Source organism: Schistocerca piceifrons, chromosome 4 (assembly GCF_021461385.2).
Source record: "Schistocerca piceifrons isolate TAMUIC-IGC-003096 chromosome 4, iqSchPice1.1, whole genome shotgun sequence".
Classification (NCBI taxonomy): Eukaryota; Metazoa; Arthropoda; class Insecta; order Orthoptera; family Acrididae; genus Schistocerca; species Schistocerca piceifrons.
In genome coordinates this window covers 106,578,890-106,606,707 of record NC_060141.1, presented here as the reverse complement: position 1 = coordinate 106,606,707, position 27,818 = coordinate 106,578,890, and positions in this window count along the sequence as shown.

The window sequence follows — 27,818 nt, the reverse complement described above, 5'->3', positions numbered from 1 at the left end:
GTAAAAGGAAAATTAACATTGGTAGTTGGCAGGATATTAAGAGGAAAGGGCTTCGGGATGCTGGACTGGAACATAAATCACGAAAAGGAAAGGTAGTCCCCGCGAAACAGCCTCCAGCACAGGTGAGTGGAATAATGCTGTATGGGTTTTGTAAAAGGTGTGTCTTCAGAGAAGCATATGTGGCCGGTAAAGCAGCGACGTGCCCTGTAGAGTACATGGCTCTAATGACATGTTATGTGTATCTTCTGAAAACATTACAGTAAAAATATGTGACGTGAATGAAATTAACTACAGTTCTGAAGTTATCATTGGCGAAAAAATGGAATACTCAGTCTGAGTAATGCTATATTATTAAAAGAGAATGTGAAATTTGACAATCTAGTTGAATAGTAGGTAGTAATAGTGATTGTTTTCGCGATTCAGGATCGTGTATGCAATGCAGAAGTATGCTCAAAAGAGAGATGCATGGACATCAACCTGGAAATAAAATTAAATATGTACGAAGAATATCATGCCTTACATTCGATGAGCAGTCCATATACTTAATAAAACCCTTGGAATAGGCGTGCCAGCCAGGCGCAAGAGAGGTAAGACAGACGGTACTACACGGAAACAAGCTACTTTCAAATACAAAGTTTACTCAAAAGATGTGTGTCAAAAAACATTGCTTGACATATTCTCCATCACCCAGTGACGAATGCAGACTCTGCAACGTAAAGTAAAAGGTGGAATAACCACTCCTAAAGTCGGTAGAGGGAAACATTGCAATAGGCCACATGCCATATCAAATTACGACAGGGCTCTTATTCGGCAACACATATCGAGTTTCTCAAAGCAGATGAGCCATTACAGCAGGAATAAATCCTCAAAATAAAATCTGCACCCCGATCTCATCCTCTGTAGAATGTAGCGGTTGTTTACCGAAAAGATTCCTGATAAGTCAATAAGCAGGTCATACTATCAAAGTGTGTTTCAAACAGATTTTAATCTGCGTTTCGGAACACCAGGATCAGATACTTCCAGACTGTGCGATTTGTGGTTTAACAAATAGACTGCAGCTTCAGATGAAATAGAAATGCACAAGATCGAAATTGAGAGTCAGTTGCATCATTCAAGGGCAGACCAAGCGTACAAAGCCCTAAAAAACGATATGGAAATGGCTAAGAGGAATAACAATATACATGTTATATGTATTGACCTACAACAGGTTTTACTTTGTCCTACATTGACTCATTCAACGGTATTCTACCAGAGACAGCTGTCGTCCTATAATTTCACGATTCATGACGTTGGTACTGGAAACATCACCGTAAATTTGTGGGATGAATCCACCGCAAGGAGAGGTTCATCCGAAATAGTTTCCTGTATGCTTAAATTTGTGACGCACAATTACGATACGCTTGAAGAAGGTATGGAACGAAAACTGATTGTTTGGTCTGACCACTGCGTCGGGCAGAACAGCAACTGGAGAGTTTTAGTGCTTTATTTCTATCTGATCAGTTGCCAGTACTTTACAGAGATACGTCAGAAGTTTTTATGTTGGGGTCACAGTTTCCTACCTTGTGACAGGGATTTTGCAGTCATCGAGAAAAGAAAGAAAGTGTCAAAAGTTATGGTTCCTTCAGAATGGAAGCACGTCATTGCTGAGGCCTTTGTCAATCCTTCAAAACTGACCATTCACGAGATGATGATGGAAGACATCAAGGACATAGGATCCATCGAGTTGCGTTTGAAGACCCCGCCTCGTTTGAAAATTACCGATGTACTTTGGTTGAAGCTGTGTAGTGACGATCCTCGAGGTTTAAGCGTGCACCGTACCCACAATGTGCTTCGCCCATGGGAAAGACACTGTATTGTAAAGCATGGTTGTGAACATAAAGTAAAAGATTGTCCATAGCCTTCGGAATTCCGTTTGCTCTATAACGGGACACTGAAAGTTCATAAGGAGAAGAAAAGGAATCTATAGGACATGACAAAATATATGGAACCAAATACAGGCAGTTTTATGAAAACTTGCTGTGTGACAACTGACTATAATGTACTAGATTTGAGCCTAAAGTTTATTAATCGATGTTGTATATTTTTTAAGATCAAGCAATCCGGTTTACAATAAATATTATTTAGTATCTTGTTTTAAACTCTTACTGACTATTTTTGGATTCTAGACACCTTATAATTACAGCAGAGCACTGGCTGATCTGGAATAACGCTGTATATCCATTGCCATACAGCGTTATTCGATTTTAAAAGTAACTTATTTCCAAATATCTGTGCTTACCGCAATTTTAAGAACCAGAAATTAGTATTTTCCACAGTCTGTATGCACAAACAATACATATCTGCTATTACATTATTATATCGTATTGATTCTCTGGAACTAACAGTGTTTGTCAATTTCCCAACAACTGCAAAATGTGCCATACAGCATTATTCGTGCACATGCTTCAAATATCTGAGCTCTAGTGAATTTTACTATAAGAGACAGAGAATACAAAATTTTAATTAAGTGATTGGTCGCCATTTGTGTATATGTGTTGATATTGCTGTCAGATAATTATAAGCTGCACTCTAAATACATTGTCAGCTGTCACAAGCTTAATGATGTTTTGAATTTAGTAAATGGATATTTTTGGAACTAAAGCACGACCTTAAGGCAGCTACTGTATAGTAAGATCAATGGCCAGTAATGTTAGGAAGAACAGAGAAATATACATATGAAGATAGTAACTGTTCTCGAAAGAACAGATACCATTGATATCTGTGCTGCTTCTCTAGAATAAATGATAATTAATTGAAATCCTCAGCTGCCAACACATGTTGTCGATATACCTCAATGGCGACAGCCGAAAACCGGAAAAGCACTGAAAAAAACAGATTTCCGTTCAAGTTTTAAAAGAACTAATAAATTCAAATTCAAAAAATTTAATTAAGCACTTCCACAACTGTCTAACGAATGTTAATAATACAAGTGTAGAAGTAAAATAAGAAGTTTAAAATTTTCAGTCATTAGTAGATGCAGAAATAGAAAATACAATTAAGCAGTTTCAAAATAAATTAATTAACATCTAAAATCATCTACACATTATATTGATTTTAAACGTTGAAGAAGGGAAGATACAAATGAACTGTAAATTTTTATGACACAGTTATCAAACAGTATTTATAAAATGAGTCAGCATCATCTAAAACTTTTGTCTGTGACTAAGCAATTTTGTTACAAAACCTGAATCTGTAAGTATTCTAATATAAATCAGCAACTATGTCAACAAAGAAGAACTAAAAAGTCTTGGTGCAAAAGCTGAATACATAACACAATTCAAAAAAGAAATACAATTGATGATAGCGCTGTTGGACATTATAATAAATAGATGTATAACGTCAATACAGCTCTTAATGATGCAGTAGATTAGTTTAATAATTTGAAAAGTGAGTTTTCTGACATACAAATAGCTGAATTTACTTTATGACTGTTGATGATAAAGAAATACAATTTTTAGTATGTATTTACCCTTTGAAAGTTATTAATATTGGAAAAAATTTATGATTCAATGATTTTGATATTTCGTTAAGTGTGCTTCATAATTTTAATAAAATAATCAGAATTAGCCAATAAAACGTTATGTGAATCCAATTTTCTAACTGTAAATTAAAAGATAAAGTTAAAAGTGGTATATGTGTAAAAGATTTTCGTTTTCTGAAATTTAATCTTATATAAAAGAATAAATTTTATCGCCTTTCAGAAAACGTATTTGATGTCTAAAATGTAAAAAAATGGTCACTGACACATTAACAAATATGAAAACAAAAATAACTGAAAGACATAGAGCTGAATGAATCTGTACAAAATGTAAAACAAGAAATAGTAAATTTCTTAAAAATATTTTGTCTATGGTGGGCAGGATATTCTCGAAGAAGATAAATTAAGGTATATAAATATTTATTAACTGTACATCTACATCTGCAACAACATAGATACACCACAAATTATATTTAAGTTCCTGGCAGAAGGTTCATTGAAACACCTTCACAATTCTGTGTTATTTCAATTTCATATAGCATGCTGAAAGAATGAACACCTGTTTCTTTCACGACTAGCTCTGATTTCCTTTATTTTATCATGGTGATCGTGTCTCGCTGTGTAGGTTGGTGCCAAAAAAGTCTTTTCAGATTCAGAAGACATAGTTGGTGACTGGAATTTCCTGAGAAGAATATGTTGCAACAATAAATACCTTTTATTTAATGCTTTCTACCCGAAATCATGTATCAAATCAGTGGCACTCTCTCCCTTATATTGTGTAATACAAAACGTGCTGCCCTTCTTTCATGAGTACTATCTGGTAAGGATCACACGGTGCACAGTAGCATTCTAAAAGAGAACAGACAAGTGTAGTGTAGGAAGTCACTGTAGTAGATCTGCTACATTTTCTACGTGTCCCGCCAATAAAACACGGTCTTTGGTTAGCCTTCCACACAAGATTTTCAATGTGTTCCTTCCAATTTAAGTTGTTCGTAAATGTATTTCTTAAGTATTTAGTTTAATATACTGCCTTCAGATTCATCTTGTTTGCTGTGTAACCAAAGTTCAACGGCTTAATCGAAGTTTTTAATAGTTTCCTTTGTCTTCCCAGCAAAAATGTTTCAGAAATTTTGGAAATACATTTAAGGCAAATGTGTCCAAGAAATTAAAAACAAATAATCATAAAGAAATATTTAATAAAGGTTTTCAAGAAGTTATGAAAAAATACAATCATTACTCAAGTTTTCCGAATTAAACGAATGTCTGATTGAAAGATATAATAGAACATGTACAGAAAAAGGTGGAAAAAATTCACTCTTCAAGAGTAAATGGATTGGACAGTTGAAAATTAGGTTTATAAATACAATAATACAAAACACTCAACAATAAAAATTAACCCAGAGTAGTGTTCTAGGCCCTTTGCTTTTCCTTATACACTCCTGGAAATGGAAAAAAGAACACATTGACACCGGTGTGTCAGACCCACCATACTTGCTCCGGACACTGCGAGAGGGCTGTACAAGCAATGATCACACGCACGGCACAGCGGACACACCAGGAACCGCGGTGTTGGGCGTCGAATGGCGCTAGCTGCGCAGCATTTGTGCACCGCCGCCGTCAGTGTCAGCCAGTTTGCCGTGGCATACGGAGCTCCATCGCAGTCTTTAACACTGGTAGCATGCCGCGACAGTGTGGACGTGAACCGTATGTGCAGTTGACGGGCTTTGAGCGAGGGCGTATAGTGGGCATGCGGGAGGCCGGGTGGACGTACCGCCGAATTGCTCAACACGTGGGGCGTGAGGTCTCCACAGTACATCGATGTTGTCGCCAGTGGTCGGCGGAAGGTGCACGTGCCCGTCGACCTGGGACCGGACCGCAGCGACGCACGGATGCACGCCAAGACCGTAGGATCCTACGCAGTGCCGTAGGGGACCGCACCGCCACTTCCCAGCAAATTAGGGACACTGTTGCTCCTGGGGTATCGGCGAGGACCATTCGCAACCGTCTCCATGAAGCTGGGCTACGGTCCCGCACACCGTTAGGCCGTCTTCCGCTCACGCCCCAACATCGTGCAGCCCGCCTCCAGTGGTGTCGCGACAGGCGTGAATGGAGGGACGAATGGAGACGTGTCGTCTTCAGCGATGAGAGTCGCTTCTGCCTTGGTGCCAATAATGGTCGTATGCGTGTTTGGCGCCGTGCAGGTGAGCGCCACAATCAGGACTGCATACGACCGAGGCACACAGGGCCAACACCCGGCATCATGGTGTGGGGAGCGATCTCCTACACTGGCCGTACACCACTGGTGATCGTCGAGGGGACACTGAATAGTGCACGGTACATCCAAACCGTCATCGAACCCATCGTTCTACCATTCCTAGACCGGCAAGATAACTTGCTGTTCCAACAGGACAATGCACGTCCGCATGTATCCCGTGCCACCCAACGTGCTCTAGAAGGTGTAAGTCAACTACCCTGGCCAGCAAGATCTCCGGATCTGTCCCCCATTGAGCATGTTTGGGACTGGATGAAGCGTCGTCTCACGCGGTCTGCACGTCCAGCACGAACGCTGGTCCAACTGAGGCGCCAGGTGGAAATGGCATGGCAAGCCGTTCCACAGGACTACATCCAGCATCTCTACGATCGTCTCCATGGGAGAATAGCAGCCTGCATTGCTGAGAAAGGTGGATATACACTGTACTAGTGCCGACATTGTGCATGCTCTGTTGCCTGTGTCTATGTGCCTGTGGTTCTGTCAGTGTGATCATGTGATGTATCTGACCCCAGGAATGTGTCAATAAAGTTTCCCCTTCCTGGGACAGTGAATTCACGGTGTTCTTATTTCAATTTCCAGGAGTGTATATATAACAGGTATAACAGATAATCTGAGACGCCATCTTAAGTCGTATGCAGATGACACTGTTGTCTACGTTCAAGTAAAGTCATGAGAAAACCAAAAGGAATTGGAAAGCCATTTAGGAAAGATACCTGAATGGTGCATAAATTAGCAATTAACCCTAAGTAATGAAAAGTGTGAGGTCATCTTCATTAGTGCCAAAAGGATTGCGTTAAACTTCAGTAACACAATAAATCAGTCATATACAAAGGCCATAAATTCAGCTACATACCTGCGATTTACAATTATGAACAACTGAAATTGGAAAGAACACCTAGAAAATGCTGTGCAGAATGCAAAGCAAGGACTGCATTTTATTGGTCGAACACTTAGAAAATGTAACAGATCTACTAAGAAGACTGCCCCCACTATGCTTATCCACAATCTTTTGCGGTACTGCAGTGCAGTGAGGGATGTCTGCAGCATAGGATTAATGGATTACATTGAGAAAGTTAAAAGAAGAGCAATATGTTTTGTATTATCAAGAAATAGTGGAAAGAGTGTAACAGACACGAAACAGGATGTGTGGTGACGTTTTTCGTTGTGATGGGGTCTTCTAACGAAATTTAAATCATCAAAGCGACTGCTACGGTCGCAGATTCGAATCTTGCCTTGGGCATCGATGTGTGTGAAGTCCTTCAGTTAGGTTTACATAGTTCTAATTTCTAGGGGACTGATAACTTCAGCTGTTTAGTCCCGTAGTGCTCAGAGCCATTTGAACCATTTGCACCAATCATCATATCTCTCCTCTGAGTGCTAAAATACTTTATTGGCTCTGACCTACATAGGGAGAAACGATCATTATTATAAAATAAGGGAAATCAGAGCTTGTATGGAAAGAGATAGGTTTTTGCTTTTTCTGTGAACTGTTTGAGATTGGAATAATATAGAATTATATAGAAGGTGGTATGATGATCCCTCTCCCAGGTGTTAAAGTGTGATATGCAGAGTATCCATGTAGATGATGTAGTAGATGTAGATGTTTTCACAAAGAAAGTCTATCAAGAATATGTTAAATGGTTTCGTTTTGATAATTGACATAATAATGGGAATAGGGAGTATTAAGTTGTTTTATAAAAGTGACAGCTAAAAGAGTAATTTCTGAAGCAATCATTTGACTGGGTCCATTATTTAGACTGTGTCAAAGAATTCTTGTATATTTTAAAAACTGTTAATGAAAAGCAATTACATGATCAATAAATATAAACCTGACGCCACTTAAAAGTTTAGTTCTATGATACTATGGTCAGTGAATAAAACTGTCTCCAAATGTTTCCTCTCTGACTGTGGGAGACAGCGTGAAAGGTAAAATGTCTAACTAGCCAATAACCCAGAAATTTTAGGTGAAGGCAGTTCCAGCTATGAGAGCTTAACTGTATGGTATGAAACTGATTCATTAACAAATACCGAATTATGTATTATATTTTGTTCCCACTGTATTTTGATATGGTATCTCTAGTATAGTAACGAACTCCTTTTCTTGTATTTCGACATTCCAATATTTCTGCAACACTCTTACATATAAACCATACTTGTTAGTTTTTATCAATAATCCTTGTTATGAATGTGTAATATATCCTAAATTTGATGAAGTTCAGGTTATATATATACTGTATCATACAAGTTGAATGAGAAAATTATCACTTTCATATTTTCTATTGGTATGTTACTGTGATGACATATTCACTTTCATAGGTCAATTAACCAATGAGATTGTAGCTTATTTATACAGTGTAAATGGAGAAGAAATTATATACAATAAAAACTGGAGCTAAAATTTATATTTCATTCTATTACTAAATAAGTGAGTTTAACAAAATTAAATATCCATTTCTTCTTTGGTTCTATTATTATTTCAGGCTCTATGATGGTAGTACATTTATTAATTGTTAATCCATAGTGAATGAAAGATAAACAGCATTCGTGGTCAACACATTTTTCTCTACAAATAAAGCAAACAAAATATCTCTAAATTAACTACCTAACTTAAAGTGATAGTTGTTCTTCTGAATAAATTCAAATATATTCATAACAGATGCTTCTACATTCGATGTACTTGGAATTACTTTCACTAAAAGAAAATAATTTTTATTAAGATAAAGTATTTTTAATACACAGATATTCTTAAGCTAATGGTTACTATACTATCTTTCAGTACATTCTAGATTGCAATATTTTAAGGATTTAATTTTTTAATGGCATTCTCTGTTATCTTAAACACAGTAAAAGATAAAACACTATCAGCAATCACCACACTATTTTTTCCCAAACATAAAATAGAGTATTCTATATTTTTCTTATAAAAATTATTCTTACAACTGAAGAGCCTAAAAGTAAGTTAATTGAAACCCACAACAAAACGACTAGGAATAAAAGATTATCCTAAACTCAGTAAATATTTCAATTTAATAGAGGTTAATTGAAGATTTTAAAAGAGAATTTCAAGACATAGTTGGGATAGTATATGTACCAAATGATCAGGTATCGTCTGGGGTATTGTGTAATAAAATTTAAGTATAAAGTTCATTGGGAAAACATTTTAAGCTATCAAACTTTATCAGAATCTTTCATACAAAAAACCTTATGATAGATACGTAACCCACTACAAAAAATATTGTTTTATATCCTTAGTTAGTAAAACCATCAATTTGTTAAAACGAAATGTAAACATATATTACATAAAAAATGTCTTAATGAAACGTTTGCACATCAATTTTCTTGTCCAGTGTGTAGAAGTGCTGTGACAATGTTTTTAGGTTAACTTAGTTTTGATGAAGAGTGAATGTATCATTAATGAATTGTGCTTGTGTACAGTCATCCAAAATTTGGAACTTACTGTGCCAACAAAGAATTCTCCAAGTCTCTTTCATTCTTTGGTACAAATTCATTGAATTAATAGCATAATTGAGTCTTAATATTTCTTCTATATTTGGATGTCTATTTTCAGTTCTATATGTTTGCCTTTATAAAATCGTGTCTGATCTAATGACAAAGAAATTACTTTCATAGTTAACATAAAATAATTAGAACAGAACAAATATTGCCTTTATATCTTGATTATTTGGTTCAGTTACAGCATGAGGTAATAATGTGTCTATTCCCTATTTCTTTCTTGTGTTATTCCCATAGGATTATCAGTTATTCAGTATACGTTTTGTATGCAATCTTCCCTAACTTCTTTAAAAATTTTGCGAGTGAGTTATTTGCTCTTATTCCATTTCTTTCATTTTATGTTGTCCATGTATATGAATTGTTGGTAGAACCTTGTGTCTAATCCTCTTTTTGAATTCTTCCTTTTGTGATATTAAAATTAAACACTGGACACTTGCTTTATTGGTTAAGATAGTTGAGTCTTTGTTTCAGTATCTCCAAATTGGAGGGGTTTAAGTAACAGTATCTTCATCATCAAAATGTCTGAAGGCTTTGGCTACTTTTTAAAGGTGAAGAGTTTAGCCACATATTTTACTCGAAACCATGAATTTCTGTTTTCATCACGATCACAAACATTTATTATAACATGTCAGCTTGTTATTGATGACATCCATGTTTGACTTCATTTAAGGAATACAATTTTATTAGAAATACATAATTTTGAATATATATATATATATATATATATATATATATATATATATATATATTAAATCCACATAAATGCATGTACTTGCACTATTGTGGTCTGTGAAAATATTAGTAGCAGGTGACAGGAGTGAAGCAATAAAATATTTTAATGGGTCTGATCATTTAGATATTCAAGATGATACAAAACTTACTCAAGTGACGATGTATTAATAGAAACATTGATGTTATTTTAGTTAACACATAAAATTTTATAAGTAAAACTAGATGTGCTGTAAAAGATGCAAATACTGATTGTAGAACTAGTATCTATCAATAGAATAAGAAAAATATAAAGTGATGTTATACAAGAGTATATAAAAACGTTAGAAGTAACAGAGGTATCATTTCGTTTATCTCGAAAGTTTATTGATACTAACTTTCTTCATGATAATATATTCCTCATATTTTTCTTGCAAATAAATGATGAACAAATAATTTTGATACATTTGATCATCACTGTCCAAAGAGACTATATGGAATTGTAGTGTCCTAGGTCATACATTTTTCCAATTATCAATAATGAGCCAACAGAAAAACATATGAGTTAAGATGAGATGTGGTACTTGGAGATTGACAGGAATACACCAAAATACCAAACAAGTCTCTTAGAATTTTTGGTACATGAAACTAGAGTTGCATTATGCTAAGACCACATTGATGATTATGGAGCAATAATGAATCCTTACCATAATGGTTCAGATGTAGATGTATCCCAAGTTTGTATTGACACTACCCAAAGCTTGTATGTCCTAAAACTTTCGAAAACAACACAGCCAACTATACGAAAAGGAATTCCAGTTATTCTATCTGAAACAATTTCATCATTATGTCAGATTAAAAAGTTCGATCACCTATTATTTGTGAATGGCATTTTATACACATTTTATCAGAAGTGGGTGTGGATAAATATGAAATCACAGCTAATAACCAACTGCTTTACAGTTTTAACAGAAGATTTAAAATAAAGATTTATTTTTTGAAAGACCTAATGGTGAAGTTGTTTTGTTTGTTGACAATGTGATATATATGATAGATTTGAATACATTGCAATAAATGCCCAGATATTCAAAACCACAGTCTTACAGAGGATTCCTTCAAGTTTTTGAATTAAATGCTGTAGTAAACAGATATCCAGGTAAACCATCTATATTTCCTTCTCTGCAGAAATGGATGTATGTATTTTTGCAAATTTAATGTGTCACAATAAATTGAGACATTTTTCTGTGTGTATACAGGAATAAATTCTGCATATAGTCACATTAACGGCTTGTTGGGTTTTTCCAAAGATAATACATTCTATTAATGTAATAAATTCACAAAAAATTAGGTAGGGATATTTACCTTGATTTGGTGTTGGTTGCAATAAAGCATACATTAGTTCCTGAGGTTGTACATATATTAACAGATACACTGCAAATACAAGCCAATTTTACTTGTTCCTAACAAAAAGGTTCCCCATGAACCATGGACCTTGCCGTTGGTGGGGAGGCTTGCATGCCTCAGCGATACAGATAGCTGTACCGTAGGTGCAACCACAATGGAGGGGTATCTGTTGAGAGGACAGACAAACGTGTGGTTCCTGAAGAGGGGCAGCTGCCTTTTCAATAGTTGCAAGGGCAACGGTCTGGATGATTGACTGATCTGGGTTTGTAACAATAACCAAAACGACCTTGCTGTGCTGGTACTGCGAATGGCTGAAAGCAAGGGGAAACTATGGCCGTAATTTTTCCCAAGGGCATGCAGCTTTACTGTATGATTAAATGATGCTGGCGTCCTCTTGGGCAAAATATTCCGGAGGTAAAATAGTCCCCCATTCGGATCTCCGGGCGTGGACTACTCAAGAGGATGTCGTTATCAGGAGAAAGAAAACTGGCGTTCTACGGATTGGGGCGTGGAATGTCAGATCACTTAATCGGGCAGGTAGATTAGAAAATGTAAAAAGGGAAATGGATAGGTTAAAGTTAGATATAGTGGGAATTAGTGAAGTTCGGTGGCAGGAGGAACAAGACTTCTGGTCAGGTGACTACAGGGTTATAAACACAAAATCAAATAGGGGTAATGCAGGAGTAGGTTTAATAATGAATAGGAAAATAGGAATGCAGGTAAGCTACTACAAACAGCATAGTGAACGCATTATTGTGGCCAAGATAGATACGAACCCAACACCTACCACAGTAGTACAAGTTTATATGCCAACTAGCTCTGCAGATAACGAAGAAATTGAAGAAATGTATGATGAGATAAAAGAAATTATTCAGATAGTGAAGGGTAGGAAAAGGGAGAGAAGGAAATGTAGTGGGCGAATATGGATTGGGGGAGAGAAATGAAAGAGGAAGCCGTCTGGTAGAATTTTGCACAGACCATAACTTAATCATAGCTAACACTTGGTTTAAGAATCATGAAGGAAGGTTGTATATATGGTAGAACCCTGGAGATACCAAAAGGTATCAGATAGATTATATAATGGTAAGACAGAGATTTGGGAACCAGGTTTTAAATTGTAAGACATTTCCAGGGACAGATGTGGACTCTGACCACAATCTATTGGTTATGACCTGTAGATTAAAACTGAAGAAACTGCAAAAAGGTGGGAACTTAAGGAGATGGGACCTGGATAAACTGAAAAAACCAGAGGTTGTACAGAGTTTCAGGGAGAGCAGAAGGGAACATTTGACAGGAATGGGGGAAAGAAATACAGTAGAAGAAGAATGGGTAACTTTGAGGGATGAAGTAGTGAAGGCAGCAGGGGATCAAGTAGGTAAAAAGACGAGGGCTAGTAGAAATCCTTGGATAACAGAAGAAATATTGAATTTAATTGATGAAAGGAGAAAATATAATAATGCAGTAAATGAAGCAGGCAAAAAGGAATACAAATGTCTCAAAAATGAGATCGACAGGAAGAGCAAAATGGCTAAGCAGGGATGGCTAGAGGACAAATGTAAGGATGTAGAGGCTTATCTCACTAGGGGTAAGATAGATACTGCCTTCAGGAAAATTAAAGAGACCTTTGGAGATAAGAGAACCACTTGTATGAACATCAAGAGCACAAATGGGATCCCAGTTCTAAGCAAAGAAGGGAAAGCAGAAAGGTGGAAGGAGTCTATACAAGGGCGATGTACTTGATGACAATTTTATAGAAATGGAAGAGGATGTAGATGAAGATGAAATGGGAGATACGATACTGCGTGATGAGTTTGACAGAGAAAGACCTGAGTCGAAACAAGGCCCCCGGAGTAGACAACATTCCATTGAAACTACTGACGGCCTTGGGAGACAAAACTCTACCATCTGGTGAGCAAGATGTATGAAACAGGCGAAATACCCTCAGACTCCAAGAAGACTATAATAATTCCAATCCCAAAGAAAGCGGATGTTGACAGATGTGAAAATTACCGAACAGTCAGTTTAATAAGCCACAGCTGCAAAATACTAACACGAATTCTTTACAGACGTATGGAAAAACTAGTAGAAGCCGACCTTGGGGAAGATCAGTTTGGATTCCGTAGAAATACTGGAACACGTGAAGCAATACTGACCTTACGACTTATCTTAGAAGAAAGATTAAGGAAAGGCAAACCTACGTTTCTAGCATTTGTAGACTTAGAGAAAGCTTTTGACAATGTTGACTGGAATACTCTCTTTCAAATTCTGAAGGTGGCAGGGGTAAAATACAGGTAGCAAAAGGCTATTTACAATTTGTACCGAAACCAGATGGCAGTTATAAGAGTCGAGGGACATGAAAGGGAAGCAGTTGTTGGGAAGGGAGTAAGACAGGGTTGTAGCCTCTCCCCAATGTTATTCAATCTGTATATTGTGCAAGCAGTGAAGGAAACAAAAGAAAAATTCGGAGTAGGTATTAAAGTCCATGGAGAAGAAATAAAAACTTTGAGGTTCGCCGATGACGTTGTAATTCTGTCAGAGATAGCAAAGGACTTGGAAGAGCAGTTGAACGGAATGGATAGCGTCTTGAAAGGAGGGTATAAGATGAACATCAACAAAAGCAAAACGAGGATAATGGAATGTAGTCGAATTAAGTCGGGGGATGCTGAGGGAATTAGATTAGGAAATGAGACACCTAAAGTAGTAAAGGAGTTTTGCTATTTGGGGAGCAAAATAACTGATGATGGTCGAAGTAGAGAGGATATGAAATGTAGACTGGCAATGACAAGGAAAGCGTTTCTGAAGAAGAGAAATTTGTTAACATCGAGTATAGATTTAAGTGTCAGGAAGTCATTTCTGAAAGTATTTGTATGGAGTGTAGCCATGTATGGAAGTGAAACATGGACGATAAATAGTTTGGACAAGAAGAGAATAGAAGATTTCGAAATGTGGTGCTACAGAAGAATGCCAAAGATTAGGTGGGTAGATCACATAACTAATGAGGAAGTATTGAATAGGATTGGGGAGAAGAGAAGTTTGTGGCACAACTTGACCAGAAGAAGGGATCGGTTGGTAGCACATGATTTGAGGCATCAATGAATCACCAAATTAGTATTGGAGGGCAGCATGGAGGGTAAAAGTCATAGAGGGAGACCAAGAGAGTAGCACATGATCTGAGGCATCAAGGGATCACCAATTTAGTATTGGAGGGCAGCGTGGAGGGTAAAAATCATAGACGGAGACCAAGAGATGAATACATTACGCAGATTCAGAAAGATGTAGGTTGCAGTAGGTACTGAGAGATGAAGAAGCTTGCACAGGATAGAGTAGCATGGAGAGCTGCTTCAAACCAGTCTCAGGACTGAAGACCACAACAACAACAACAAAAAGGTTTTCTATATAAATGGCACAGTTTCATTCTAAACAGTGGTACACTTCAAAACTGAGAAGTTGATTGATAATTTTACTTCACAGAAATACACAAAAGATAGATATAGAACAATGTGAAGGCATTGTATAAATAAATATCATGTATGACTATACAATCGTAAATTAATTCCTTGTGTGTGTGGAAATTAATGTTTCAATACATAATGATGCTAATATTAGTATTCTAAATACCATTAATGAGAAAAGTGATTATGTAACGAAAACACTTAATAGTATGGCACAAGGAACTGAAAATAAAGCTAACTTCAGAAAAGAAGTTAAGTTGAATGTAACAACAGCTAATCCAAAAATGTTTTCTCTAACATCTATAGGATGTAAAGCACCAAATAATGCTAATAAATATGTTTATGTTGTGTGCAGTTAAATCAGAGATCTATTAACATCTTATGAGTCTGTTTATATAGCAAATACTACTTGCAATATTCAAATGTAAACCATTCCAAGAGGTAGCAAAGGTAATAAAAGTATAAATTTAGCTGATTATAAAAAGACACCTCAGTGCATTATTGGAATTATTAATAGCAGTAACTTGCATTGTCCTAGAGCAATAATAGTTGTGTTAACATATCATGAGTTTTTCTTAGGCAGCAAAAGAAATACAGCAGAAATTAAGAAAATTGGACAATGTGATAAATACAAATTACAAAAAGAGTTAACCAAGATATTGTGAAACCAACGAGACAAATACAACGAGAAGAGTTCACTCAAGATGATATTGAAAATGCTGTGTAATTATTGGATATTCAAATAATTGTTTTATGTGCTGATAATTTTCAGTTCATATATCTATTGTGGTCCTGAGGAAGCAATAAAAATATTTCTATATAAAAACCACAATCATTTTAATGTAATGTACTGTATGTTAGCGTTCTTAACACCGTCATATTCTGTGATAAATGTAACAAAACGTATAACAACAAAATGCAAAACAAATAAAGATTTGTATATTATGCAGCAGTACAAGAACACAATACTATATAAAATAAGATACACTGTGAAAACTGCAGTAGATACTGTTATAATGAGGAACACTTAAACGGTGTATTGTAATATAGTTTACAAATATAAAGAACCTAATAGGATTTGTTAGAAATCTAATGAACATAAATATCGCTTTGAAATGTGTAGGGAGTGTGATGGAGAAGTAGTAATTAAATGTCATACATGTTACATCCAATAAAAAACGCAAAAAGGTGATGTATGTGAAAGAAAATATAGTAAAGAGTATATAGTCAAACGTAATCATAAATGGAGTAAAAATGGCTGTTGAAATGACAGAGAATATGAAAGTTATTACTCTTTTGAATGTTAGAAATGTGATACTGCAACTTACAGGAGAACAGTTCAAATTTTGTAAGAAATATATCCCAAACCATTACTGAAACACATATGTGGTTTGATTATTAAGCTCGACAACAAACAGGAATAGATATTACAAAACCTATAATAACTCACAATTATAATGAAAATATTGTACATAACCTTAAAATAAGTGATGAATTCTCGAGACAAATGATGCAAAATTGCTCCACTAGGGAAATTTTGTCGAAATTCAATGAAGGCATGGTTGGGCGATGAAATCTGGGGCCGTTGGCAGAGTATGGTAACAGTTAACAGCCAGTGGGCCAGGCACGAGGAACATGGCACTCATGGGTGTAGAACTGCGACGGCAGTATTACATGCACAATTTGTTTTCAGTGGAGCAACAATGAGGCAGAAAACTGCAGCATTGCTTTAAGGTATTGTGATGTATGAGGCGGGGCACTAGGAGAGAGCCAGGTGTGGCGATTTGTAAGTAGCTGAGATGTGGGAATTTATCCCTGACACAGTTTCTATCTCTCTCTGACACTACGTCAGAAGCGAGGGAAAAATTGATACAAATAGATGGACAATTTGCTCGGGCTGTCGAGCGTCTGGATGGAACTGTGCTGGTCTTCGCTTATAGGGGCCAGTATGGCAGCAATGTTATAAGGATTCTGCATTCACTTGCATTCTGTTTTCTATGTTCTTGTACGAGCTATATTCCATCACCGGAGATACAACAACAGGGTGGGACAGAATGGAAGCCTGGAACTTGGAGACTCCATGGTCTGCCTCAAAGAGGGCAATGACAGTGGCCTGCACGGGGTCAAGCAGGGGCTCGGCTCCACTTGAGTCTACGAGTTATGTTCACTTCCCACCTGTCATACCAGGGTCTGGGCAAGATGTATGCTACGGGAGGCGCAGCAACGCTGCAACAGCGATAGAGATGGCGGCGAGTGTTGCCATCCAGCAAGCACTACTAGTGGCAAGCTGAAGCACAGCAGCCAGGTCACAGGATTGAGTCTGGTCCTGTCCTGGGAGCAGTAGTGGTCCTAGGGCCACGGGTGCACAGTACACCCACCTTCATCCCGTGGTTGGACAGAGGAGGCCGAACAGGGTGGAGGGTGGCGAGGAGCTGGGACTGTAGCAGTCTCCAGAATCATGGATAGCAGCATGGCGCAAGTCACAGTGCATCGGCTTGCGGCAACCCGGAGAGTGCGGCAGACTTCTAGTGGGGTGGCCTTGATGATGGCAGCAGCGGCGTCGGCATACCAGGAGTCTGCTGAGCCGGCTGGACTCACGGGTCAGTGTGCTGGCGGCATGCTGACACTATACTCCATCAATGAAGTACTGTAAATTATCTGAATAAACAAATGTTACTGGATACCCCTGTATCACTCTGCACTGCCCCTTGAAATGCTAGAATGTGCTCGACCCCCTGACAAAATACGGTGTAGATGAGGGGAATTCGGGGATTCTCGGACTGGACTTCCATGACAAACATCATGCTAGGATGATCTTTGGCAGCTAACAGTGTAACCCGGTGGAACAATGTTTCCCATGGGGGAAATGGTAGCAAATGGACGAATGTTACAAGGCGCACTTAACATGAAGGTGACGCCAGTTGAACTGCGAAAAGATTCATTAAAGATCGATCAGCAGGATAACATACCGGCAGGTACAGGGAAATTAGTTTGGGTTTCGATAAATACGGACTAACCAAAGGAGATGTAGTACATAGTGGAGCGACTCTCGAGTATTGATGAGTTGGATAATGAGCACTGTTGTGTGCAGAGGAGTTGAGTTCACGCAAGCTATCTGGAAGGAGATTATAGGATTCCTGTAAGTGTAGATAACTTCGGCAAAGCGGATTTTAGCACGTCGAAAGGGTTACTATTGGCCACATTGGGAGTTTTTCATGAAGATGAACTCGATAGGGAGGATTTAGAGGCGAACCATAAGCAAAACGTCGATACAGTGCATTTAAGGGGAAAACTATAGCATTTGCAGGGAGACGATAGAGTCACATTGGAGGAATTGTTATTGACACTTAGCGATTTATTCTGAACGGAGGGTAGGTCACTGGCAACACCGATTACAAAGCAACACTAACCAACAGAAGAAAATACACTAGTGTTTAGGAAACCATATACGATATCACGTGATATGCAACGGCTACTAGAGGGCAACGGAGTTCTCGTACCTAAGAAGTCGGTGGAAGGTGCGAGGAAATAGAGGTTTTGTTGTGATTACAGGTTTCTGAATGCGAAAACCATTTTGGACGTATATTCTATTCTGAACATCACGGATACATTGGACAATCTGGTACAATGTAAGTATTTTACAACGATGGATTTATGGAGTGGATTCCATCAGTTTGAAGTAGCGTCAGAGGATAGGGCAAAGAAGGCTTTTACTGTTCAAGGGGGACACTATCAGTATAAACGTATGCCGTTTGGGTTGAAGAATGCACTGCCAACTACTCAGCGATTATTAGATGGGATTGAAAACAACATTATAGTAGTTTCGAAGGATATTCCAGAACATGTATCATATTTAAGAGAAGTCTTTACAAGATTGCAGTTGGCACAGTTAACTTTGAGTTTAGAAAAGTTTACATTACTGGCCATTAAAATTGCTGCACCGAGAAGAAATGCAGAAGATAAACGGGTATTAATTGGACAAATATATTACACTAGAACCGACATGTGATTACATTTTCACGCAATTTGGGTGCATAGATTCTGAGAAATCAGTACCCAGAACAACCACCTCTGGCTGTAATAACGGCCTTGATACGCCTGGGCACTGAGTCAAACAGAGCTTGGATGGCGTGTACAGGTACAGCTGCCCATGCAGCTTCAACACGATACCACAGGTCATCAAGAGTAGTGACTGGCGTATTGTGATGAGCCAGTTGCTCGGCCACCATTGACCAGACGTTTTCAATTAGTGAGAGATCTGGAGAATGTGCTGGCCAGGGCAGCGGTCGAACGTTTTCTTTATCCAGAAAGGCCCGTACAGGACCTGCAGCATGCGGTCGTGCATTACTCTTCTGAAATGTAGGGTTCTGTAGGGATCGAATGAAGGGTAGAGTCATCGGTCGTAACACATCTGAAATGTAGCGTCCACTGTTCAAAGTGCCGTCAATGCGAACAAGAGGTGACCGAGACGTGTAACCAATGGGACCCTACACTATCACGCCGGGCGATACGCCAGTATGGCGATGACGAATACACGCTTCCAATGTGCGTTCACCGCGATGTCGCCAAACACGGATGGGGCCATCGTGATGCTGTAAGCAGAACCTGGATTCATCCGAAAAGATCCATTCTCTGAGTATGCCATCAAAATCGTTCTGCTACAGGTCTTTCTGTTACTTGACAACCGCTATGCCCTGAAATCATATGAAACTCTTTGGTACCACTACCTATGGTCCATACCTGCTAACTCTACGCAATACATTTCCCTCCTCAATGAAATGTGGTTGAGTTCTAAAACCCTGGCACTCCTCATCCTCTGCTTGTGCCCTTTGCCGTTCCACGACACTCTTACCCATTACTTCTAATGCATCTTATTTGTGACTTAACGCATCTGCATTTCCGTGTTTCTTCCATGGCTTATGAATTACTTCGAAGTCAATTTCACTTAATTTTAAAGCCCACTCTGTTAACCAACTAGAAGCATCCTTGAGTCCCAGTAACCATCGCTATGTTGCATGATCCGTCACGGTCTTAAACTTCCTATCATAAAGATAACAACGAAAATACGTTACTCCATATATTACAGCCAACATCTCCTTTTCCGTTGTGGAATAATTCCGATCTGCCCTATTTAACTGTCAAGAAGCGTATGCCACCGGATGCTCCTGTCCATTCGCCATTTGTCCCAAAACACACCCTACTGCGCCATTTGAAGCGTCACGTTCTGAAACACCAACACTGGACGGGAAACTAATCTCATCTTTAACACTAGAACCGCGGCAGGGTCACTCGTGACCCACTTGATAATTATTTGTTTGTCACTCTTTTGTATTATTGCCTAGAGTTTTACATTTCTGTGACGTTTCATGAAATAAGGTAATTAGTGATTATACTTAATTTCACATTTTATGGCGAACACATAAAAGAGAAATATGAAGATGTACCTAGAACTGCGGAAGGGTCAGTTCTGACCCGCCCGGCGCAGTCGCTATAACAATCGCATTTTTCATTTAGCTTCATGCCTATTGTTAGTGTGTGTTTGATCAACAATCGCAAAACTCGTTTTACTTCACCTCTGGCTGACGTTCCAGTTTTCAGCATGGGACGAGAGGGAGAGATGTTTAAACAACTCTGACCTTGTATGCATATATTGCGCACCCAGAGTTTTGTACCACGAAAACGGGTTTAGTAGTGGATTCTGTCTGAGTAGATAGTGCTTGTAACTTTCGAATATATTATGGCCAAATTTCTACGCACAGAAGAGGACATTATATTTGCTCTAAATGATATTTCAGATAATTAATCTGAGGGCGAACCGCTGGAGTCTTTATCTGAGGAAGAATTTCCATCGTAAATAGTTAGGGATTCTTCATCAGAAGACGATGTTACTACTGAGAAGGTACTAGTGAATGCTGATGAGAAAGGTATGCTTGTTTATGTGTTTGTTTTATAATAATTTTTGTTTACGTATGTGTTGCGCAGACACTAATTTCAATTGCAACACTTCTGTTTATACTTTGTTTCGTGTTGAATTTTTACAAGTTATAAATTACATTTATGAAGGTGTTTTTTTGGTTCTAATATTACACAATATATTCAACATTAAATCGCGTTCTAATGCGTTCTAATGCGTTTGCGAGATTATGGGGGAGGATTTCCATCTTCCAGCCTCACGTACGGGAGAAACAGCTTTAGCTTTGTCACATTTTGTTTTATCCAGAAGGGGTTGTGGAGATATTACCAGTGCAGAATCTGACATATTTATACTCCATGTTAAACCCAGAGTTTTTGGAAACGTGCATTCCTTTATTAATGCACAGGAACGATCCATCACGGTTAATAAGGTGTTGGAACACGTTCGAACTTTACAACACCATCAGGGAGACAGAATAACGATAGTGAGCATTCCAGCCACTGGGTGTGCCGTTTTTGTATTTTTCTTGAGTATAGCTTTGTGGAGAATGTGGAAACATGCACCAGTAGAGGAGGTTCAAAAATGGCTCTGAGCACAATGGGACTTAATTTCTGAGGTCATAGTCCCCTTGAACTTAGAACTACTTACACTTAACTAACCTAAGGACATCACACACATCCCTGCCCGAGGCAGAATTCGAACCTGCGACCGAATCGTGCGCGCGGTTCCAGATTGTAGCGCCTAGAACCGCTCGGCCACCCCGGCCGGCAGTAGAGCAGGTGCCAACACATGAGTCGCCTGCAGCATGGGTAACCTACAGCATGGGTAACCCGTGTAAACAATGTACGGATGTAGAATTAGTGTTTTGATGTTCTCGTTAGTTTTAGTCTATAGAATGTAAGTTTTGTGAACAAGGTATGTTTACGCAGGGAGGTGTGCTGTACTAGTATTTGTCCTAGTCGAAGGAAATGGAAATTATGTCGAAATTCAATGAAGGCACGATTGGGCGATGTAATCTGGGGCCACTGGCACAGTGTGGTCAGGCAACAGCGAGCGAGCCAGCGCAAAGTAAACATGGTAGGCGTGGGCGCGGAGCTGTGACAGCAGTACTGCACGCACAATTTGTTTTGAGTGGAGCAACAATGAGGCAGAAAACTGCAGCATTGCTTTAAGTTATTGCGATGTATGAGGCGGGGCACTAGGCCAGAGCCAAGAGTGGCGATTTGTATGTAGGTGAATTTATCCCTGACATAGTTTCTGTCTCTCTCTCTAACACGACGTCAGAAGCGAGGGAAAAACTGATATAAAGAGACAGACAATTTTAGCGTGGGATAGAGAGTGCCAGGTCAGTCGAGCGTCGGGATAAACTTATGCTGATCTTCGCTTATAGGTGCTAGTCTGACAGCAATGTTATAAGTATTCTGCATGAACTTGTGTCCTGTTTTCTATGTACTTCTTCGGGCTATATTCCACCCCAGGGACACAACACTGGGGCGGGACGGAACAGCAGCCTGGAACTTGGAGATCGCACGGTCTGCCTGAAAGAGGGCAGTGACAGCGGTCTGCAGTGAGTCCTGGAGGGGCTCGCTGCTCTCGAGTCTACGGGCCACGTTCACTTCCCACCTGGCACACCGGGGTCCAGGCAAGGTGTATGCTGCGGGAGGCGCAGCAACGCTGCAACAGCGCCAGAGACGGAGGCGAGTGTTGCCATCCGGAAAGCACTACTAGTTGCAAGCTGAGACACGGCATCCAGGAGGGCGTGGGTTCGAGTCTGGTCCTGTCCTGGAAGCAGCGGTGGTCCTAGGTCGTCCCATGGCTGGACAGAGCAGGCCAAATGTGGTGGAGGGTGGCGAGGAGCAGGGACTGTAGCGTCTCCAGAATCGTGGGCAGCTGTGTGGCGCAAGTGGCAATACATTGGTGGGCGGCCAACCTCTAGCGGGGCCAACTTCCAGCGGGTCACCCTTGACGACGGCAGCAGCAGCGTCGGCATACCAGGAGTCTGCTGAGCTGACTAGATTCGCCGGGCAATGCGCTGGCAGCACGCCAACACTACACTTCACCCATCGAGTACTGTAAATTATCTGAATAAACGAATGTTACTGGATAACACTGTACCACTCTGCACTGCCCCTTTACGCTCTTGAACGTGCTCGGCCTCCTGACAAAATACGGCGAGGTGGGTCCCGGGATCAGCTTTCCCATATGGGGTCTCGGGTTCGACAAACCGACCCCACAACAAAATAAACGTATTGATTATACATTTATAGCTGTTACATAGTTGAGAATTTTCAAAAATAATATTAATTTTTAATAATTAATTACTTAATTTGTCAAAATAGGGTTGGCAATAAAAAATGCAAACCACCCTCAATGTACCCACTTACTACTTCCGGTACTTAAAAACAATGTCACATAACACTGTCATATAACATGCTAATCATAATGCAGTAACAGGAACTGAATGGGCTACTAAGGTAAAATCTTAATTTTATACGAGTAAAACAGTCCTTCTAAGCATAAAAGATGCAAAACAATTGTTCAAATCAATGTATAATTTCTAAAATATGATAATACGTTGACTTGGAGCTGTGTTACGAGCGTGACACAAAAACTAGGAAAGCAGTTAGTTTTTTGTGATCATTTATGAGGTATGTTACTACTTAACAGGCTGAATGGCTATGTTCCCTCTAATATGCAGGCATTTTGTATGTCATATTTTATAGTAAATATTTACACTGTCTTTTCTGTTGCTGGTTTAGTTCTGATGGTGATATCAATGTAGAGTGGTGAGCATTGTTACGAACTGTTGTAATAAATACAGTTTCCATAATGCCAGAAGTGAATAATAGATTCCATACTCTGTGGACTATATCTGGTTTTACATTATGAAACAGCAAATAATACAGGTCGAAGCATGCTAACCAAGGAGGTCCGGCTGATGAACCGCTCTTAATCAAACACACACTACGAGGATGGATCCAAACATGTTTTCTGAAGCAGTTCGGGCCTCCACCGGTCACTGTGAATCCAAGGCGGATACTTTTCTTCTCCTTCCTCTTCTTTCTTGCCTTGTTCCGCGTCTCTACAGGGTCACCACTATTATATGGATTGTGGCAACGCCACTGGGTAGCCAAATGCGGTTTATGAACCCAACACTATATCCTGGGACAGAATCTGTGGATCCTATTTATCTGCGTCATCCATTATCCCATGTTCAGATGTGAGGCCTTTTTCTACATGTCTGCACAGCGCATACCTGAGTGGGTACCGAACATATTTCTTAGTAAATCCTGACTAAAGCTCTAACTCTTTATAGCTAATCGGTAAATAAAAAACCACTATGACCAACAGATTAATCCTGATTGGACACCTTATCTCAAATATCTATAATTTTGTATCCTTAGAGGCCATATTGTGAAATTACCCACGAAAAGCTGACCTTCCATTAACTGTTCTTGTAAGTCGTAAGCTGTGAGGATTGTACCTGTGGCCTTGGGGTAACGTCTTTGATTCACAATCAAAACATATATGGTCACGGATCGAATCGCGCTGCTATTTAGTTTTTGATTAATAATCAACATTGGCGGCTGAAGACTTCTGGCATAAGTCACCCATTCTGCCAACGGCCTTGTTAAAGAAGGCGGAGGAACGGACCGAAGTTCAGAGCACTCTGTTGTCTTAGGAATGGGAAACCGCCCCTATAAGGCGGAAGAATCAGCAATGATCAACGATATGAGGATAAAGAAGGCAATGGAAACCACTGTAATAAAGACACGAAACGCGTATCCACTGGACATGTGGCCTGTAATTGAAGAAGCGTCATGATGATCTCTCCATTGGCAGAAGATTCCGGAACAGTCCCCCATTCCGATTGCTATGGGGGAGGTTACTATGAGAAAAAGATTGACTAATCAACGGAAGGATAATGTTCTACGAGTCGGGGCGTGGAATGTCAGAAGCTTGAACGTGACAGGGCAGTTATAAAATCTTAAAAGGTAAGGGCAAAGGCTCACCCTAGATATAGTAGGTGTCAGTGAATTGAAGTGGAAAGAAGACACGGGTTTCTGGTCAGATGAGTATAGGGTAATACCAACAGCAGTAGAAAATGGTATAACAAGAGTAGGATTCGTTATAAACAGGAAGGTAGGGCAGAGAGTGTGTTACTGTGAAGTGTTCAGTGATAGGGTTGTTCTTATCAGAATCGCCAGCAACCAACACTGACAACGAAAGTTCAGTTATTACGCTAACATCGCAAGCTGAAGATGAAGAGATAGAGAAAGTGTAAGAGGATATTGAAATGGTAACACAATATGTGAAGGGGTATAAAAATCTAACAGTCATTGGAGACTGAAATGCAGCTGTAGGGGAAGGAGTAGAAGAACAGGTTACAGGAGAACACGGGTTTGGCACAAGGAATGAGGGAGGAGAAAGTTTTATTGAGTTTCGCAACAAGTTTCAGCTAGTAATATCGAATACGCTGTTCAAGAATCACGAGAGGAGGATGTATACTTGGAAAAGGTAGGGTGATACGGGAGATTTCAGTCAGATTACATCACAGTCAGACAGAGATTCCGAAATCAGATAATGAATTGTAAGGCGTAAGAATGTTTGAGTCTGGCGACATACCATCTGACTTTCGGAAAAATATCATCCACACAATTCCGAAGACGGTAAGAGCTGACAAGAGTGAGAATTATCGTACAGTCAGGTTAACAGCTCATGCATCCAAGTAGCTTACAAGAATAATATACAGAAGAATGGAAAAGAAATTTGAGGATGCGCTAGATGACGATCAGTCTGGTTTCAGGAAAGGTATAGGAACGAGAGAGGCATTTCTGACGTTAGTAATGGAAGCAAGACGAAAGAACAATCAAGACACGTTCATAAGATTTGTCGACCTGGAAGAAGTGTTTGACAGTGTAAAATGGTGCAAGGATACCGAAATTCTGAAAAACTAGGGGTAAGCTGTAGAGTGAGATGGGCCAATTACAATGTTTACCACTGCCTTGAGGGAATAATAAGAGTGGACGACCAAGAACGAAGTGCTCGTTTTAAAAAGGGTGTAAGACAAGGTTGTAGCCCTTCGCTGGTACTGTTCAATCTGTATACCGAGGAAGCAGTGATCGAGATAAAAGAAAGGTTCGGAAGGGGAATTAAAATTCAAGGTCAAAGGATATCACTGATACGATTCGCTGATGACATTGCTATCCTGAGTGAAAGTGAAGAAGAATGACCTGCTGAACGGGATGAACAGTTTAAAAAGTACAGAGTTTGGACTGAGAGTAAATCGAAGGAAGATGAAGATAATGAGAATTAGTAGGAAAGAGAACATCAGGATTTATGTTTACGAAGTAGATGAAGTTAAGGAATACTGATTCATATACCGGAATAGCATACAGTTATAATCTTGCCGGGAAGTTTCCCAACAGTACAGACTTTGTTGGAAAATCAATTATTTATTCTTATGTTACGATTACAGTTCGTTTCTACAGAGAATTCTTAGTGAAGAGTCGGCAAATACCCTCGAAGGTTTGCGCAGAGCTTGTGGTACGTAAATTTCTGTTGATTCAATAACAAAATAACGTCGAAGGCGGCACGGTAGTAGCTGCAGCGAAGAGAACGACTCGGGTGTAATAACGAACATTTTCGTTTCCTACAATGGACATGTGTACGCAGCCATACGGTACACAGCGGCATAATGTTAGAGCTCCACCATCCAGAAACTCTCCAAGCCAGGCGCTACGAAGTCGGATTTGTTGGCACCCTGCTGGCACCCATGAACTGGAACCTACTTATGCTTAAGCCAAAGGACCTTTAAATAGTCCGCTTCATCCTTGTATAGTAATGTCAGACGCCACAGAGGGAGCTAATACCTAGTACTACTTTCTGCTTCCACCAAAGAGATCGCTCAGATTATTCTGCCGGTTGCAGACAAACGCAGACGCGCAGACTCACCGGACCAGTTGGCCAGTTGGGAGATCGTCAGCTTGCGCTACTCGCCAGTTGTGATTCACCAGTTCGCACAGTTACAGTCTACACTTACCGACAGCCAGCACAAGTCACCAGTTTCCGCTGATATAGCGAGCCACTATAAAGAGTGATTGTAGGACTGTAAACTCCCAGTGTCTAAGTGGTATGCACACTCAGAGACTGAACAAAACATCTATTAGAAGCGCAGACTGAGCTTCTGAAGATTAAATGCAGGGGAGGACACAAATTAGGAAACAAAAGAAACACAATATAGCACCATACGTAATACGGTGTAGGAAATTCGTTGGTATTCAAAACAATTTCGTTTCGGGAATGGATGCATACAGAACCTGCATGGTTTCCGACTGAAACGTATACCATGATTCCTGCACAACAGTGGCAAGTTCAGGGAATATTGATGCATGTGGACAACGATCAAGCAATCTTTTCTTCAAAGCAGACCACAGGGCTGAGTAATATTGCGTTAGAGTGACTGTGGCGGGCCAGGGTGATCTGACTACTCATCCTATTGCTCACAAAGCCAGTCCTCGATGCTGCGAACTGTTTGAACAGGGGCCCCGTCCTCTTCGAACACAGCCTCACTACTGGGGAGCACGCATTGTATCATGGGATGGGCCTGATCAGCCAAAACGCTCACATATTCTTCGACAATTATACAGTCTAGGAAAGTAACCATAATGCCTATGGAATACCGAACCATCAATCGACCTCTGCCGGCCGCTGTTCCTGAGCGGTTCTAGGCGCTTCAATCTAGAACCGCGCTGCTGCTACGGTCACAGGTTCGAATCCTACCTCGAGCATGGATGTGTGTATTGTACTTAGGTTAGTTAGGTTTAAGTGGTTCTAAGTCTATGGGACTGATGACCTCAGGTTTTAAGTCACATAGTGCTTAGAGCCATTTGCACCATCTGAAACAATCGACTTCTGCTGTGTTTCACTCTTGGGACGTAATACATCCCAGAAGTTGGAAACTGTGTGAAAGAAGATTCATCCGAACAAATGATTGCCTTCGATTGCTGTACATCCTACATTTTGTAGCTTCGGGAG